The 13,198-nt window shown below is 41.9% G+C and overlaps 1 protein-coding gene across 4 annotated transcripts in view; it reads right to left on the reverse strand.

The window, feature by feature from the left end:
* LOC148024857 (CCA tRNA nucleotidyltransferase, mitochondrial-like) overlaps positions 1-13,198 on the reverse strand; it is a 134,768-nt gene that overhangs the window by 66,553 nt on the left and 55,017 nt on the right. The window lies entirely within an intron of this gene.

Consider the following 13,198-nt stretch of genomic DNA (forward strand, 5'->3'; position numbering starts at 1 on the left):
CTACATGGCCTGCATTGGGATTGGTCATTGGCTGTGAAAAAGACAGCCATCAGGAGGAATGCCATATTAGCAATGCCTTTCTCGAGGAAGAAAGGGAGAGACAACCAAGATGCCTAAATGTGAGAGTCAATGGCATTACCTGTAGAGGCGGGCTCTTCACCCAAAGAAGATGGTAAGGCCCAATGTATGCAGCTCAAGTACAAAGAGGAGGATCCCCTTCCTTTTGCCAAAGCTTGGAGGATAGGGAAAAATACACAAAAAAATGCACACTCTAGTATGATTCTAATATGAGGTGGACAAAATGCCCTTCACGACGAAGAAGGTTATCCTATGAGGACTTCTAGGTCCTAGATCCTATCTATATTAGATGATGACCTTACTAAAATGCAAGTGAGGCACTGTCAGGCCAATTATCAATATGTCTAGGATACTTAAAGCCAGAAAAAGTGGTTGAGTAACCATTGATGGCAAGGCATTTGAATAGAGACTTTTGGCCTATGAGATAGATGTTGTAGAGCTATAGATGACAATGTGATGGCAAGGCAATTGAAAAGGGACTTGTGGCCTATGAGATAGATATTGTAGAGCTATAGATGACAATGTGGAATTGTAACAGCTCACTCTAAACATATATAGGGAGACTAGAGGAGGTGACGGAGTATCAAGAAATAATCATGATAACAAAGACCCACAAGAGTCTAGAGAGGGACCTACCTAGAGTTCAAACTTCCAAGGATACACTTGAGAGTTAGCCTATAGATACAGCATGAGACACCAAGGCACCACAGACCAATCAGCAGGACTAGCAATACTTATCAAGTAGGATCTACAAGACCAGATATGCATTCAACAAGATCTACAAGACGGGATATGCCTTGCCCAACCACATCCACCTTCTTCACATAGGATATGGTGAGGAAGGACATAAAGCATCTATAGCATGGACAATGGATAGATCATACAAGTATAAAGAGTGAGCACTTTATTTACACACTAGATGTTTTGGCCCCTTGCCTCACATCTATATCTAATAGGGCATTAGCGGAGGGCTTCCCAAAAGAGTGGATCATGCACACCACATCGCCTATCCACAAATCTGGAGACCCTCTAGATCCAAGAAACTATAAGACCATTATGGTTGGCCAAACACTGGCCAAGATCTGTAGAGCAGTGATGGAGGTAAAGTTGAGAGCCTAAGCAGAGAGAGGGGGGTTGAGAGCTTCAAGAAAAGCTAGATTCAAACAAGGGTTCTCTACACTAGATCACATCCTCACCTTGAGATGCATGATCAAGCAAGCAAGCAAAAGCTAGGAAGAAGAGACTACTATTGCTTGTGGATTTCAATCTTTCAGCAAAGCATTTGATATAGTTCCAAAAGATAGATTACTAAATAGCTTGTATACACTTGGGATTCCACCAGATATGATTTGGAGCATCTATCCTCTATATGAGAAGGTGATGAGTCAAGTCAAATGCATAGGACTTTCAAATATGGTCTCTAGCACTATCACATGAAGTAGGGCTGTCCTCTCTCACATCCATCCTTTGGACTCTATACCCACCAAATAGAGGAGCACATCACACAAGGTGGCAATGTTGTGGTAGACATAGCATGATAGCTGGTATATTGATCTCTATTATATTGATGCTGATGATATGTATTGGTCTCTGAGTCACAAGAGGGTGTATAGCAACATCTCCATGCTCTACATGATTTGTGCTCACAGAGGAGATTGAGCGTTGTGTTGAGGTAAAATAAGTATTACATGCTGAATTAGCCTTTTAAACAGCCCCAAAAAAGCTAAACTTAATGAAAACCCTGAAATGATGCACAGTTCAAGAGAGTTTAAAATAGTGCAAGGTCCCGAAACTTTCTATAAATAGGTAGGCTGCCCTCCATTCAAACCAATCTCGTTTTTGCAAGTTTCAAGCCTTCTAGCTTCACTAACCACACCCCTTTCACAGAGGACATCTCAGCCAAGGCCGCCCAACATTGTCTGCATCCATCCACGGCCTGTTTCCAGCCTTCATCACGCAGCCCACACCACCGATAGCAGCTGTCCAGACCCAGCTGTTGTTGCTTTCCATCTATCTGCTGTAGCCAGCTGGCACATGGCACTCCACTATTGCGTTTGTGACTGCTGGCTGCCGCCTAACCCAGATGACTGCAGGAAGCCTGTGTTTGCTGCTGCAGGCTGCCACGTCATCACTCTGATCTGAGTTTATCTGCACACTGCCATACAAGCTGCTGAACATCATCAGCTGAATCTGTGTTTGCAGTTTTTCTCTCTCCTATATGCATCTGACACTCAATCCTCAGGACATGAAAGTTCGGGGTATAGTTTTCATTCTCTACACGGTTTGTTTGCTACATGGGCATTGTATATTCAATATTCATTCTTTTATTCAGACCTTCATTGTGTTCATTGTCTCTGAGTTACCCTAACCCTAATTGTGTTCTGTTGAGTTTATGCTTTGTCCTAGAATTTCATTTATGTTTCTACATTCGGGTATTTCTTCACATGTATCAAAGCAAGGTTCTCTTTGGCAAAACCTCGGCCTTTGATGTGAAAGCCCTTCATAAGAAGCAAGAACAACAGGAGGGCCAGATGACTTCAAACACATCATCATCACATCAACATGATGCTCCCGAGCCGAGTACAGAGACACAAGATGAGTGAGCCTCAGCTTGCTCCTACTTCCGACATCAGACTACCATGGAGTCCATAGACTATATGAGACCTTAGGAGCCGAATACGATCTCATCCTCATGTATTGAGTTCAACAACAAATTGAAGTTTCCCTTTTAGATTTGGTGCATCGGTCTAATGATTGGTCCAAATGCCCAAAAGCTTGCTATCAAGAGAGATGGTGAAATTTGAAGTTTGGCCTTGCTCAACTCGTACTTCTATTGGCTGCACATGAGGACCTTTGAGGAAAATTAAGTGTGTGTGAGTGCCAACTTAATAAAGCTGAATGACACCGACAAGTAGCGTTGTTATAACATCCCTTACGAATTTGGGATTAAAAATGCAACAAGGATGAAATCTCCACAAAGGACTGTGATCACCCTAACATGAAAACTAGCATGGAGTACAAACCATTTTCCTCTCTACCCCAATCATCTCCATATCTGTACCTCTTTCATCTTTTCCATACACTTCTCCACCTTCATTCAGTCCTATGTCAGATACGCATACCAATACTTCTCAATCTTTTGAATTTGCTTCTTTTTTTCTGCAAGATATTGGCAATGCTAAAGATAAAGGAACTCTTCATACCAAATATTGGTTCATAAGCCCTGAAGAGGATAGAATTTTTCATTTGAACTCAATAAAAGGTAAGCAAAAGTTGCAAGATTCATTGATGAATGCTCCTTCTTCATCTTTTACAATAGCCACAAGGAATGGGCAAGACAAGCCTATGAGGTGCCGCGACATCCTCCCCAAGACGGAAACGTGACAAGATGCGTCACATTTGCATGTGACATCACATTTTCTTGTGTCACAAAGTGACGAATAGGGACACATCATGGGATGGACCTATCATATTGGGGGCGCAAGAAGTGACAGACGAGAACTGGCAACTGACTCCAGAATACTAACAATTAATATATTTGTTTAATCTTTAGACATAAGATCCAACTCTTGCCAAGGTCACGAATCCTGAATAGATAAACACGGAATAAGCAACAACCAGTTCAGTCAAGAAACGTGCACCTAACAGTTTCAAGTTTGCGTTGAACAAAAAACGTTGCCTACCCAACCCTTCATGCTTTTTGAATCCTACAACCTGGGACCTATCAATCACCATTGAATCAACCAGCTATAAGCTCTCTCTCTCTCTCTCTCTCTCTCTCTCTCTCTCTCTCTCTCTCTCTCTCTCTCTCTCGTTTCAATCTTCCTCATCATCCCATGGCATCAATATCCCAAGCACAGGGTAACCACTCCTGCCAAGGCAATCATCATGGCGGAAGAAATAGGAGGACCAATGCATGTTCTTGGTGGGATAAAGTGCATGCTGAGCACCCAAGAAGTGGAGAAGGATCTCATGCATGGACGTATAAGTTGTGCCCGTATCGTCGCAAAAGTAGGACAAGCAAAGTTAGAGCTTACTTCTTGCGCATTAAAGGCTAAGAAGTGCAATATTACCCCAACATGACTCCCGAGAAGAGAAGAGAGTTCACAGAGAAGAATGCAGAGCTACAGGCCTCGTCTTCAGCAAGAAGAGCACCACATCTGCCGACCATTGACCCTACTGCATTTGTGACAAAATCGACCTCTCAGGTATCTCATGCACCATCTAGTACTTATGCTAGTCACACATCTTCTATTCAAGATGCATTTGAAATAGGAGCATTTGTTGAGTAAGCATTGTTTGATCCTCCTAGGCAACAGTGCACTCTTGAGGTTGTTCCGAATCCACAAAGAAAAAAGGAAGTTGATGTTGCCGTTGCACAGTTCTTTTTTCATAATCACGTTGCATTGAATGTTGCGAGGTCAAAATATTTTAAAGCAATGTGCACAAAGATTGGGAGTATGGCCCAACTTATACTCTTCCTTCATCAAAGACCTTGCGTACCACATTGCTTAAAAGGGAAAGACAGGTGATGGAGCAAGCAACTAGGAAAAAAGAACATGTATCGCAAAAGAATGGTGAATCACTCATTGTAGATGAATGGAGTGGCTCGTGCAAAAGGTCTATCCATGTAGTGGTTGCTTACTCTTGAGGTGAGACGTACTTCATTTCATCTCATGATGCTGCAAGAATAGGAAAATCAGCTGATACACTTGTTGCCACAAGTAGGCAGATGGAGTGGAGTTTATTGGCAAAGATTTTGTTGTTATGGTGAGCCCGCAAATAGGCTAGCAAGTGTTATTTTGCAAAATGTCTATCTACATATTACTGTCTCTTATGTTGGGGATAAAGGGCTACCGTGCCTTTTACACTTGCTCAGGTGTAAACACACCTTTAGCACTTGCACTTTACATATAACAATCACAAAAAACCTAAAAGAGCTACAAAAAAGGGCCTAGGCCATGGCCGGCCATGTAAAAAAGGGAATAAGGGGATGACCGCTCAAAAGGAATTTAGGGTTTTGTATATAAAGTTGAAAAGTGAATGAGAAGCTCATTCTTGTGTGTGGCCAAAAGTGGCTCTCTTCTTCTTCTTCTTCTTCTTGCTTGCTTGCTTGAGCTTGTGCTTGAGAGAGGGAGTGTGAGAGTGTGAGGGAGTGAGTGTGTGAGGGTGAGGGACCGGGGAGGATAAGCTCTCCATCTTCCCCTCTCTTCTTCTCTTCTCTTCTCTTCTCTTCTCTTATCTTATCTTGCTCATGGCTATGAAGCTTGGAGCGTGGAGCTTGAGGATGAAGCTTGCACTTGGATTGTGGAGCTACCGAAGTGCACGAGAGAGGAGGCAACTCATTTCGGCATCAAGGTAAGCTCACTACACCCGTAGATCTCTCTCTCTCTCTCTCTCTCTCTCTCTCTCTCTCTCTCTCTCTCTCTCTCTCTCCGCCATTGCCATTGCCAAATATCAAACCTTCACTGTGCATCGGCCACCACAAACTCATATTAGAGCTGAAGGCCATCTCAACTGCATTTCCGGAGATTGTCTGAGTTGTGACACAACAAGTCGGCAATCTAAGTTAGGTCACAAGACTGTCCAGCAATTAGGCGCAAGCAATCAACAGTCAATATGCAGCCCACGACAGGTAGGTATCAAACACGTCACGTCAGGCACGTCACGGCAAGTAGGCAAGCAACCCATGACAACGCAGGTAGCATGCAACAGGTAGGCAAGCAGGTGGCAAGCGACAAGCACGCAAGCGGCTCCGGTTCAAGTGATAGTCAACGAGCAATCGTCGACAAGCTAACGCAAGTCGCGTGTAGTTCGACCTATCAACAAGCGTTTTTTTTTTAGAAATCATTTTTAAAAAAAGGGCTCTTGCACACTCTCACATCTCAAAAATCGGGGCTTTTTATGTAATTGCAAAACTTGCAATGGGACACATATAATTTTTGGAAATTTTGACACATTGGACCCAACACAATTTGAGGCCTTTGCAAAATTTACAAAACTTGGATCAAATTGGGTCCTTGAATGCAAATTGAGCAAGTTGGACCTTGGACGAATTTGGGGCTTTTGCAAAATTTGTGAAATTTTGGCTAAATTGGCTTGTGCAATCCACTAGGGAGTTATGTTTGATGTAATTTGAGCAGTTTGAATAGAGAAATTTTGGGGCTTTTGATTGGTGAGTCAAATTTCAGCTCGTGGATGCATTTAAAGCAAAAATTGCAGCTAAAATTTAGGGTCTTCTCATGAAATTGATTTACTAGCCCGTGACATGGCTGCAATTGCTTGTGGTGTGCTGCAGCACGCATTCAATACCTTTGAGAATTGATTTGCAGATTTGAAATTTCCGCAATTACTTGGTTTTTCATTGCTGGTTGGTACTTGTTTTGTACCTTGGTCATTTGTGTGACAGTTGGGCTTACATTTGTTGACTTTTGAGTCACTTTTGGACTGTAAATCATGGCTGACAATAGTGGTAGCAGCAATCTTTTGCACATTAAGAAGCTCTATATGGCAAAAGTAGTGCTATAATATCTTGGTGCAAAAGAAACACGTAAAGCCCATAAAGCCAAAAGGAGTAAAATCAGCAACCATGGATCAAGATGAGTGGGATGAGTTAGATGAGCTTGCACGCTCTACCATAGTGCTTCCAGTGTCAAACACTTTGCCATTCCACATAGAGAAATTGAAATTTGCTTATGATATGAGGCAAAGACTTCAGGAGTTGTATGCTCAGAAAAGTGCAACAAGCAAGGCTTATTGGTTGAAAAAACTAATGGACCTTCATATGAAGGAAGGTATAGCCATGTTTGTACGTTTGAATCAGTTTAACTCTATTTTCAGGCAGCTGATTGCTTTGGAGTTCAACATTGATGACTAGTTCAAGGCAACATTTTTGCTATTCACTTTGCCTGAAAGTTGGGGCACTTTAGAACAGCAATGAGTAACTCCAATGCCATGATGTTATATTCTGATGTGGAGAGCTCTTTACTTATGGAAGAGCTAAATAGACAAAATAATTCAGCAAGCAAGTCTTCCAACGCACTGTATACTAGAGGCACATCCCAACAAAAGGGCAAGTCTAAAAACAAAGCACGCAGCAAGCCTCGTGGAAAAAACATAGTGTCGTCATTGTGGCAAGAACAAGTACTTCAAGAGGGATTGCTTTAAGTGGAAGAAAGAAAAGGGCAAGGGCAAAAGAGGTCCAATGTGCTCAATTTGCATTGAAATTGCACTACAAGTACATATGAGGACAAAACTTGACCCGAATTTGCAAATTTTGCAAAAGCCTCAAGTTGTGCAAGGTCCAATGTGTCAAAATTTTAGGAAATTGTACTTGTGATTGTGCAATTTTCACAAATACATGAAAAGCCCCAATTTTTGAGACCCGAATGTGTGCATATTTTACAAATTTTACTTAGCTAAGTAAAATCTCTAAGCATACGTCAGAAGCCCCAAATTTCGAGAGTAAATGCATACACAATCTCAAAGATTTGTCAATATGTGCTTACATGAGTATGACAACTGCAAAATTTACCAAAGGATGAATCTTTTGAAAAAGACAACATGATTCTTTTCAAGACAAAAAAAACGTGGACTGTCGGGATGCTGCGCATGACTATCGTCTAGCTTCGGAACTGCCACTGAAGTGCCACATGTGACTACGGACCTGTGTTGACTTCTGATTAACTGCAACTTGCGACTAGCACCTTGCACCACTTGCAACTTGCATTTGAGACCTACACGTAGTCTACGTGTTCCGCATGACCTAAAGATTGATCAGAATTAAAGGTGACTTGCTCCTCTCTTGCGTGGGATGAGTCGGCATAGCTCGAGCAAACTCCGAGAAGTGCAATCACAATGATCGACGTTCTTATACGAGTTTAAAGTGTCAAATGCGCAATGCACATGCGGTGGCCAATGATGGCAATGGCAGAGAGAGAAAAACGTAAGCAGCAATAGACAATAGAGAGTGAGAGAGATGCATGATATGTGGACCCAATCGAGTATATCTCTTTTAGGTTTTTGAGATAGATATATATAAAGTACAAGTGCTAAGGGTACATTCAAACCCGTGCACATATAGAAGGCATGGTAGCCCTTTATTCCCAATAGTCTGCTGAGGAAATGGAATCCAAGGTGTTTCCCTAGCTAAAAAGCTAGACAAACATCCCTAGACTATTTTTATTGTAGAAGTCCTCGACCATCTAACAAGTGACAACTCATACAGTGAGCCATGCCAAAGGTGTTCAAACCGATAATGCCAAAGGTGCTCATTGTTCAAAGACTCCCGTGTGGTGGCTCTCGCCGAGAGCAATCACTAAACTAATTTAAGAGTCTATGACATTCACTATGGTCGCAATTAAGAAGATTTCTCACCCCAACTGACAAACCTACTGAATGGACAAAAGGTTTACCCTAAGTTAGGGGATATAATATACATTGTCCAACAAAGCAAGATATTGGCCCTTTTCATTATAAAACTTGACGCAACCTAGACCATGGATCTTGACTGAGTTCTTTTCACATCAAACATTCCCAATTCCAACCGCTTGGGGAACGAAAATGTCTTGGATAGAGATCATATTATGGGTGACTCCACTATCCACAATCCAAACAAGAAATCATGTGCTCATTCGAATAGAGTAGGTATCTGTGGTTGCCTCATCATTAGGTAACTTGCAAATATGGACAAAGCTCGAAGCCTCTTATGTCTCCACGAAGACGAGATGAGTCTCATATCCAAGAAGCTAGTTAGAATGCCCTCTGGAGTTAAAAACAATACTGGTTGTGATGGTGGCTGGCTGGATCTAGCCTTGCCACTACCCTAATTCTAGTTGCCACTACCCCACCTCCCTTGTTTGGGGTTACTTGACTCTTTTTTTTTTTTTTTGCGTGGGGGGGGGGAGGGTTGGGAAGGGGGGGGATCAAAAAACTAATGCAAAGCAACAAAACTATCTTGAAAATTCTCCCCCTCAACATCAAGAGTTGCCAGCAATTCCTCTTCATAACCTATAAAATTCTTATCATTTTGACCCTATGCAACAAGGATTGCCTAGCAATAATCTTCTCTAACATAAAAAAGGTGTTGAATATCATTTAGCAATACATATCTCTTTTTATTAATGAGATAACTGGGAAACATTGGGTCTAATGCAAACTTGAGCCATAGTCCTGTAAATGCATTTTCTTAGGATATGGTGACGAGGGTGAAATGGAGTATAGATTATGGGATCCCGAGAAAAGGAAAGTAGTACACAACAATGATGTTATCTTCTCGGAAGATCGCATGCATAAACAGCCCGAAAGAACTAAGGAGGTACGTAGGGTTGTATTCCGAGAAGAAATACCTTTTGGACAACAAAATGTCCCCGTTGTATAGCAGCAAATACCAGCTGCAAATAAACGTGTAAATGCAAAAAATAATGCTGGAAATGATCAGCCAGCTATTGCCCATGATAATGAGCCACTACATGTGCAGGAACAGCCAGGACAGCACGCTGTTAAGGCTGATTTGCAGGCTGAAATGTCAGGATAACAAGCTGAAAATGCTCAACTACCAGTAAATTATGATCATTGGATTAGAAGATCGTCTAGGGCTCCTACACAACCTGATAGATTCATTCCTGGTGCAAACAATGTGACTGATTATGTCATGTTGACAAATTGTAGTGAACCGTCTTGCTTCAAGGAAGTAATGGACAGACAGGACAGCGAGAAATGGTATAAAGCCATGTTGTCAAAAATGGAATCTCTTGAGAAAAATAGCACTTGGGACTTGGTGCAGTTGCCTGAAGGATAGAAACCACTTCCATGCAAATGGGTTTACAAGATGAAGGTCACTTCTGGTTCCTCACCAAAATACAAAGCAAGATTGGTTGCAAAGGGATACAAGCAAGAACATGGAATTGACTTTGATGAGATTTTCTCTCCTCTAGTCAAGATGACTACATTAAGAACCATTTTGGGCTTGGTTGCAGCTGAAAATATGGAGCTCATATAAATGGATGTAAAGACTGCATTCTTACATCATGATCTACATGAAGACATATATATGCAGCAGCCTGAAGGTTTGTTGAAAAAGGGAAAGAAAAGATGGTACGTAAACTCAAAAGGAGTTTCTATGGACTAAAACAAGCACGAAGTGAATGGTATCATAAGTTTGATACATTTGTGCAGTCTCAAGGCTTTCATAGAAGTCAAGTGGATCACTGCTTATACACCAAGAAGGCAGACAGCCTGATTATCTTGGTTTTGTATGTTGATGGCATGCTAATTGTTGGCAGGGATACTCATGCCTTGGACTCACTGAAGCAAAGTCTTTATGGCAGCTTTGACATGAAGGATCTTGGTGATGCAAATCACATTCTTCGTATGCAAATACTCAGAGATAGATCAAAAGGCTTACTCTCTCTATCTCAGCAGGAGTATATCTCCAAGGTTTTGCAGCGTTTCAATATGGAGGGGGAAAAACAATTGGGGTTCCATTGCCTCCAGATGTGAAACTCGGTGCCGTACATCTGATGATGAGAAGGCTGAAATGGCCAAGATACCATATGCTTCAGCTATTGGCAGTTTGATGTGTGCTATGGTTGCTACACGTCCTGACATTGCCTTTGAAGTGGGAGTGGTTAGCAGATACATGGCAACCCCTGGCAAGAAGCATTGGGATGCAGTGAAAGGTATTATGAGATACCTCAAAGGCACAAAGGAGTTGTGCATCTGCTTTGGGACACAGAAGGCATCTGTTGTTGGCTTTACGAATGCAGACTATGCTGGTCATGCAGATTGCATGAAGTCCAATTCTGGGTATGCGTTTACTACAAAAGTGAGTTTACTTTTGAGGTATCTCCAGGCTACAAAAGTGTGTTGCATTGTCTACTACGAAGGCAGAGTATGTGGCTGCCACCGAGGCATGCAAGGAGGCTTTATGGCTTTCACGTCTGGTGGGAGAGCTTGGCATCACAGAGTTACATATTCTCCATTGTGACAATCAGAGTGCTATCATGCTAGCATCGAATCCTGTCTTTTATGCAAAGACAAAGCACATACATGTGAAGTACCACTTCATTAGAGATGTACTTGACAGCAAGAGCATTGAGCTTGTCAAAGTGCATACATATGATAATCCTGCAGACCTTCTCATGAAAGGTCTTACAGTAGAGCGGTTTGCTCATTGCCGACAGATGATGGGAGTTGGATAGATATATATATTTCAGCTTTGTATATACCTAGACTTAGCTGATTCTTTCCTCCTCTTAAGGCACATTGCCTTTAGGTGGGAGGTTGTTGGAAATAAAGGCCCTCGTGCCTTTAAATGTACTCGGGTGTGAGCTCACCCTTAGCACTTGTACCTACAACATCCTCACACTTACAACGATATTGAGTAGTGCAAGGAATCATCATCATAGAGAAAAGAACAACATGACGGTGCACGGCCGATGAGACCCTAAAGTTCACACTATGGAATCATCATCGCAAAGAAAAGGATAGCATGACAGTGTGTAGCATATAAGACCCTGAAGTTCACACTATGGAATTGCAATGGCTTTCTTGAGACAAATGCACGTTATTTTGAGGATACTTTCAAAAGGATAGACATTGCTATGTATACAGAGACACACCAATGTAAAGACTACCATCTACTTGATGTATAGGGATATAGATGGGAAAGCATATACCACCCTCAGCCTAGGAGGCCTGGAGGGACAAGGGGATCAAGAGGTGTGACAACTCTATTAAGAAAAGAGCTCTAAGAGACAGTCCAAGTGGTACATAGAGATGCAGAGGCAATATACATGTGGATCAGGTTATGTACAAATAGAACTCGAGACATATATATTGCCATATGCTACTTTCCACCTACATACTCTAAGTTTGCCCCTAAAGAGGCATCCCTGTATACACCGCTATATGAGGACATAATAAGATTTATGAGCATTGGGGATGTTTTACTAGCAAAAGACTTAAATGCACACACATGAAGCAACCCATTTGCTTTCTTTGGAACTAGCAATGAGATGTTTAAAGATATTGCATTAGATGAAGTGAAATTAGGCAACTCAACCCAAGATAGAGACAGAACAGAACATGAAACACATTGGCATTGGAAGTGCACATGGTTTGGCCATCCTTAGTGGACTACCACAGTGGCTAGGATATAATGGTTTCACATGCTCAAATAACAAGAAAGGGTCAAGCATAGTGGACTACTTGAATGGATCACCCAACTTGCTACCTGACATAAGAAGCTTTGAAATCTCAAACAAACCAATTGGGTTAGTAGCATTCACAATGTAATATGGGCATATACATGAGGCACAGTCACACATACCAAAATTACCATGCTACAATTTTGTGGAAGCGACCTCACACATATACACCACTGTTGTGTGAGATGCATTGAGAAAGCTAGACACACAAGCTTCTCTGGATGAGTTTACAGGACAGTTGGACAAGATAATACATACTTCAGCAACCTATACTTTCCAACACGCTCCACTATGAGATACGCAGGTGTGGTACCACTTTATCAGAGAGGTCATTGAGGACAAGTCTATTGACCTTGTCAAGGTCTCAACTGACCAAAATCCTGCAGATCTGCTTATGAAAAGTCTCTCTGTAGAGCGTTTTGCCTTCCTTAGGAAGTTGATGACCTCTATTCCTGTCCTATCATACTCTATGTACACATTGTAATTTGTCACTTTTTTTTTAATTCCCTCTTCACTCGAGGCACATTCACCTTTAAGTGGGAGGTTACTGGGGGTAAAGGGGCCTATGCTAATGCCCCATAGAATGGTTGGTATGATGATGAGTGCAGAGACACTAGCACATTTTCAGTGAGAGGTGGCATTTGGCATATGTTCACACAAGCATGCTCAGACACTCTTCAGACAAATGTTATGCAAAAAGAAGTAGAAATTCCTGACCAGACTAGAAACAAAAATATATTCCATGTTCTTGCAACAGGACATTGAAAAAGGATGCATGAGAACCAGCCACCTATACAAATTATTAGACCGGATGATTGGCATGAATATGCCTCCGCACTTTATGATGTTCCTGGCCAAGAGCATATGCCACTCCCCTCAACATCAAGACTAGCAAATTGCAAATGACATGA

Source organism: Lygodium microphyllum, chromosome 15 (assembly GCF_053477565.2).
Source record: "Lygodium microphyllum isolate KBCC chromosome 15, Lygodium_microphyllum_v1.1.10, whole genome shotgun sequence".
In the NCBI taxonomy this organism is placed as follows: Eukaryota; Viridiplantae; Streptophyta; class Polypodiopsida; order Schizaeales; family Lygodiaceae; genus Lygodium; species Lygodium microphyllum.